The sequence below is a fragment of the Myotis lucifugus genome, unplaced genomic scaffold, assembly GCF_000147115.1.
Source record: "Myotis lucifugus unplaced genomic scaffold, Myoluc2.0 scaffold_119, whole genome shotgun sequence".
In the NCBI taxonomy this organism is placed as follows: domain Eukaryota; kingdom Metazoa; phylum Chordata; class Mammalia; order Chiroptera; family Vespertilionidae; genus Myotis; species Myotis lucifugus.
Window position 1 is genome coordinate 1,609,899 of NW_005871167.1, and position 6,608 is coordinate 1,616,506.

The window sequence follows — 6,608 nt, forward strand, 5'->3', positions numbered from 1 at the left end:
GCTTCCAAGGGTTGAAAACAAGGTCAGAAGATAAGAACTACATAAGAAATGTATTAAGCCACGAAGTGAAACCTTTTGAAACTTTTTCACTATCAATTACACAGCCTGTGTTGTCAATGGGTAACTTCCCCCACAATGTAGATTTGGGATTCCAGGAGTGTCTCTACTGTTGTTAGTAAGAAAGCCTCAGATGTGCACCAACTCTGCTGTTATTAATGCAGAAATAAGCATTTTCAGGTTGCAGGGAAATGTAATAATATCAAATTGCCTAAATTCAAAGAAAGAACTTTCTCGATACTGACATTACGATGGCCCTCTCCTTTTTCACCAGCTATTGCATACCTTCAAAGGTCAAATCATTTAGGAAGTAAGAAATTCACCTGTATCTCTTCAAAAAACGTGCCAAAGGACTTGTATGCATGTATATAAGCATAACCAATGGACACAGACACTAGGGAGGTGAGGGCATGTGCTGCTAGGGGGGTAGGAGTGGCCAGGGAGAGGTCAAGGGGGGTGGGGAGGAGACATATGTAATACTTTAATCAAGGGAAAAAAGAAAAAAGAAAAAAGAGTAGGGAAAAAAAGAAAAAAGAAAAAGAAACCTGCCAAAAAAAAACCCTTAAAGCAAAAATTGGCAAATCCATATTTTTAAATGTCCTTACTATCAATTTGTCAAGGATGTCTGAAAAAAAGAGTGATTTGTGATCAAAAGTTCTCTCCACAGAAAATATGCACATTCCCACTATGTTTCCTGACTGACAGAAATAGCCAATTTTAATACGCTTAATTATTTATGGTTTGACCTTTACTTTCCACAGAAATTCAAAGAGCAGCTTTCCTTATAAATTTAAGATAATGACCATACTATGTTTTTACTATAAATCAACTTTTTAAAATTAAAGATGTACTGACTACCATTTTTATTTCTTGTTGAATAACGAGATGAAAGAAGAAAATAAAAAATAGAATTTCAATATACCAGAAAATCTCTTTAATTTCATCTCTTCAACAATATGTATGCAGTTCCTCCTATGAGCAGGAATATGAGGAAGGAGAGTTAGAAAAAAAATAATAAAATAAGGAATTCAGTATAAGGCAAATTTTTTATTAAGGGGGCCAAAGAATTTGCCTCAGAAGGCAAACTTCTTAATAAGAGGACATTAAAATGCAAAAGTATGTCTCCAAGGGCAAAATTAGTTGCTACAAAGAGTGTGTCTAACAGCTAGGAGAATAACAAATAAAGGAATGGTTGCTGTCAAATTAGGAAGCAGACAGATTGTTATTCTGGGAAAGATTTTGGAGCAAGTTAAATTAAGCCTCAATTGTTCATTCACTACTTAGAATGTGTCTGTCAGTCACTGTGCACGGCACCACAAACACACACAAAAATGAAATACCTGAATCCTGATTCAAAGTGATGCCAGTGGTAACAGTGTCATCAAGTTACAAGAGACAAATGGTGCTGCTTTGCCTGGCAAGTTGGAGATGTTCTCAAAAGTTAGAAACTGAGTTGAGAGTTGGGAGAGGAACAGAAGTTCCATAAAGAGAAGGCCACCCCAGGCATAGCAGCCATGCAGAGTTTGCAAGCCACAGAGGTAGAAAAGCACATGGGGCTTCCAAACCTGCAGGAAGTCCCAAGTGACTGAGCTGGCTGCTGGGCCTCAGGGCCAGAAGAATTGCTGGGGTCCAGCCCCGGGGTCCAGGGGTTCCCAAAGGTGTGGACGGAGCCGGGCGACACGGAGACAGCGTTCAGAACTCTCTAGCTCTCCTTAGTCTCCGTGGATCTTCCCTGTGCCTGGCTGAGGCCACAGAGAGAGATCCCAAGGCAAGCTGAGCCTTTATTTTATAGTGAGCGGTAAACAAGGTAGTGGTTTCTATAGTTACACAGTTCTTGTAAGTTTCACTTGTTTACACTGTTGTAAGTTTCACTTGTTTTTGTTCTTGTAAGTTTCACTTGTTTTTGTTCTTGTTGCACTTCCCTCAGCCCATTAGCTTCCCGAGTAAGATCTAGGGAGCTTTATACAAGGTCAAGCCTAATTATGCTAAGAGGACTGTGCTCTCTAAGCTGGGAATTGTTTATGACTTTGCCCACAGGTCAGTCCGAGGCTTAACCCTATATCAGCTCCCCACAAAGAATGTCTGGGGACCATGGGAGGTCTGATAGGAAGCCACTGGGGGGTTGGGCTGTAAAGAATTTATTTATGTACTGTTTCCTCCTCAGCATTAAAAACACATTTTTAAAAAACAGCTAATTTTTTATGATTTTCTTCACATTTATTTTGCCCCCAGCATGGCGAGCCCATTGGGTCTGTGAGGAGCTGAGGAGGGAAAGCATGTCAGATACTCATACTTCATTGTTTGGAATTGTTTTGAAATGAGGGCAAAAGAAGCACATCCCTAAGTATTTCTATGTTGGATATTGACTTGTAGATCTAATTTCAGAGCTTAAATAGGGCAATCTTTATTAGTCAGAAAAGACTAATGCATAACCTGGGATAAAGACTGCATTTATTAGCAAGCATTTGGCTTAATCAGCCTGATAGTTGCTACTGGCCAGACAAGTGCTTATGAATTGTGGCATTGCTTTTGGCAAAACTATTTATCTGCGTGACACGATATATCACTTTTGAACTTCAACTTGACATCCATAAAATTACATTTTCATCAAACTGAAAGATCAGGCTTTCTGTGCTGACTCACTTGGGTCAACATTTTGCAAATGCCTGGATTTACCACTTGAACCATAAACCCTTTGTGAATAATTCTGTGCATGATGTTTGATAGCCCAGGGCACAGATCATAATTTCTGAGCAGAAGAGGTGTCAAAGCAAAAATGCATCTTCTTTATGCAAACAAATGACTTACGCCAAAGTGTAACCTCATCATGTCATTTTTAAATCACTGAATAAATACTAACTTTGTTGAATCCCAAAAAGAGAGTAAATAGCATCGTTGGTGGTTCCTTTTATTTCACGGGTTTAGGAAGGCGTATGACCTCCCTGCTGGAGAACGTTCACTAGTGTGACAGGCATGTGCCACAACTTGCAGTGGTTCCCTTCTTTAGGTTGGCCCTAATTTAATGTATTTTTTTAATGTAAGCAATGAGGTAGAAATTTCAGAACTGAACAAAGACATAGAGATGAGTCAACAGTTATGCTGGCCTTATTTCTGTACTTGAAATAACCCTACATAGCATCCTGGTGTTACTGCTCTTGTCTGAGCCCTGTATGTGAGGTGGATTCTCTTTTCATGTGAACAAGCATATTAGGATCTCTCACTCTGATAAGTAAATACAGAGGTTTTGGCTCCCAGGCAGGAAATGACCCGGTACCCCTTATAATCTCTTCAGACATAAAAAATGAAATCCAGTCATAACTCAATTACCCCTTAGAGGATTTTTATATCAGCAGGTTCTTTGCAATCTTTACCAACCACATTAAAGAGCAATCTGGCACCATTTTTGGAACAAGATATTTTAGAACGATTTTGCAAGTATAAATATCCTCTTTGGTGCAGTAACATAAACTTTGTCTTCTGAGGAAAGTGCATATCAGCTTTGGTGATATTTACATAAAAACAATTTGTTAGTTTCAAATCTTTCCCAAGGAAAATTAAGACAAACATTAAACATCTGATTGTTTTGGTGACTTCACTAAGGGCTCCTAGACGAAATGATGACAGTTCTCGTTGCAGGTGGAAATGCTCTGCCCCAGGAAGCACCTCAAACTGGAATGTTATTGACAAAATTGACTGGGATAACTGCAAAGGTGGAAGAGAATGTGCTAGGGTTTTAGCAATATCTGCGAGAACCATTCAGGCCTGAGTGAGATGATGTTAAGTTTTTTTTTTTTTTTAAATATATTTTATTGATTTTTTACAGAGAAGAAGGGAGAGGGACAGAGAGCTAGAAACATAGATGAGAGAGAAACATCGATCAGCTGCCTCCCGCACGCCCCCCAGTGGGGATGTGCTTGCAACCAAGGTACATGCCCTTGACCGGAATCGAACCCGGGACCCTTGAGTCCACAGGCCGATGCTCTATCCACTGAGCCAAACCGGTTCGGCGTGATGTTAAGTTCTTGGGGGGAGGTTGAACCTAGTGTTAGATATTCAGCACTTACAAGAATCTCTCATTGGCAAGACTTATCATAAGCCAGGGTTGGTGATATTAGTAAAGACCTTGCAAACTCTCCATTGATAAAAGAAAGACCAAGCTTCTAAGTCAGATGACTGAGGAAAAGATATATTACTTATGATAATTTCTGTTGCAACTAAGAGAAAATTCCGTTTGGCCTGGATTAAATAGCAAAGTGATTTATTAGCTCACTTACCTAAAAAGGCGATAAAGAGAGCTTTAGGTCAGGCTTGACAGACCACCCAACTATGGGAGGAAATACCCAATTTCTTTCAGGCGCCAGCTCTCTCATAGTCCTAAGTACCTCCCAAGGCTACATGCTGCTTCCTTATCCAAGCTCATAGGCAAAGGGCAGCCTTCTAGGTACCTCCCACAGAAACTCAGGAAAGCTCCCTTTCCAGGAGATTCCAGAAACATCTCCTTACCTCTCATTGTTGTTAACCCTGTGCCTATCCCTGAACTAATCAATGTGACAAGTAACCAAGGCAGATAACATACCAAGTCATAGACTTTAAGTCTAAGACTAGGAATTTTTTTTCTTCTAATGACAGTCCTTGATTTAATGCTCTTCACCATTAAGGATTCAAGATGACCAATGAGGAACCTCTTCCCAAAAAGTTCCGACTGAGTGAGACAGACTTCAAACTTATGGCACGAGATGAGTTAATTGTAAGATGGAAACAGTATGAAGCATATGTGCAAGCTTTGGAGGGCAAGTACACAGATCTGAACTCCAATGATGTAACTGGCTTACAGGAGTCAGAAGAAAAACAAAAGCAACAACAGCAAGAGTCTGCACGAAGGGGAAACATCCTTGTAATGCAACTAGCAACCAAGGAGTAAGAGGTGCAAGAGTGTACCACTCAAATCCAGTACCTCAGGCAAGTCCAGCAGCCCAGTGTCGCCCAACTGAGATCAACAATGGTAGACCCCGCCATCAACTTGTTTTTCCTAAAAATGAAAGGTGAACTGGAGCAGACTACAGACAAACTGGAACAAGCCCAAAATGAACTGAGTGCCTGGAAGTTTACGCCTGACAGGTAAACAAATCATACTCCCCAGTCAAGACTTCCCTGACAGTCCCACTACGAGAAAGCTGTGGTGGGACAGCCAAGTACTCCTTTCCACACCAAGACTCAGACTTTTTGAGCCAAAAAATCCACATTCTTATACTATCCAGCTTGTAATGGTTAATGTAAAACTTAACCAGATAAACCTTGTGTTTCAGCTTTTTCCTCTTCCCCCACCCCTTGCTTCAGAGGCCTGATGGCGTAGGACTATTCCGAAGAAGTGGCCGCCTCCGAAAAATTCCCCTTCCAGGACATGTAGACACTTGAGAAATGTTTCTGTTTGAAAAAAATAGAGGGAGAAACAGAAGTCTTAAGTCTGTGGCACACTGTTTGGAGGAATGAAGACCTAGAGATTTAAAATCATGAATTGAACATGTAAAATTTCAGTAAAATGTAAAAATGGAATATGCATCACTCTTAACCTTGAGTATAGTAACTTAGAAACACTGTATATCAGTTCTGCTTTTAAGACTGTGGACTTCATGATTGTTGTTGAACTTCTTGATCAAAACTTAAATGAGGTGAATTTTGCATTTCAAGGGTTTATTTGCTAAGAAACTATTTAATAGATATCAGTACAGTAGTTCATCTATTTAACCATTTCATTGGGGGCTCTCTATTACTTGATTGAGCCTTAAATCAATGTGGTTTGAATCAATGGTTTGTTCTTTAAATGGTTGCTAATACTGTAGATAATCTTACTGAGGACTGTACAAACATGAAGGTGTGGTATCAAACTTCAGGTTTAAACTGTTTGAAGCATTATAAACATGCATTTCACAACCAGATTGTATAAGGATATTGGCTGTGATGAGACTCACTGAGTTATTTTTTAGTAGTGAAATTTATTAAATCCCCATTTCATCCAACAGGCACATGTTGAAAGAGCATTGTCATTGGTGTTAATTGGGGAATGTGTTCCTTCATTGTATGTTGGGCCTTTTGTATTGCACTCTTGATATTAAATTAAATGTGCCTTTAAAGAAAAAAAGATTGTCACATGTTTTCCAATATTCCTTAAAGGGGCGGCACCACCACTAGTTGAGAAACTTTGATTTTTCAAGATGTATAATTTTACACTGTAGCCAGGGAAACAAAATATACCCCAAAAAATCTGACAATCAGGGAACAGTAAGCATAGGCTGAGAAATGACCCACAGTGGCACCTGGCACATTGCCTGGCATAGAGAGGTATGCCACAAATGTTAAATAAATGAATGGATGGATAAATGAAGATGGGACTTAACTGAATTTTATGTAATGGAATAGTAGTACACAGAACCCTGATGGAGAGTTTAAAGAACAGTAAATACTAGTAGACCTATTGGGCCAGAGTGTAGGGATTCTGAACAGGAGGGTCTTGTTGGAAGAAGGCCTGAAATCTCAGGTAGGAGTTTGATTCT

At 39.6% G+C, this 6,608-nt stretch overlaps 1 pseudogene; it reads left to right on the forward strand.

Annotated features, from left to right (window-relative positions):
• The first annotated feature begins 4,719 nt into the window (after positions 1–4,719).
• On the forward strand, positions 4,720–5,286 carry LOC102428185 (annotated as a pseudogene).
• Positions 5,287–6,608: the final 1,322 nt, after the last annotated feature.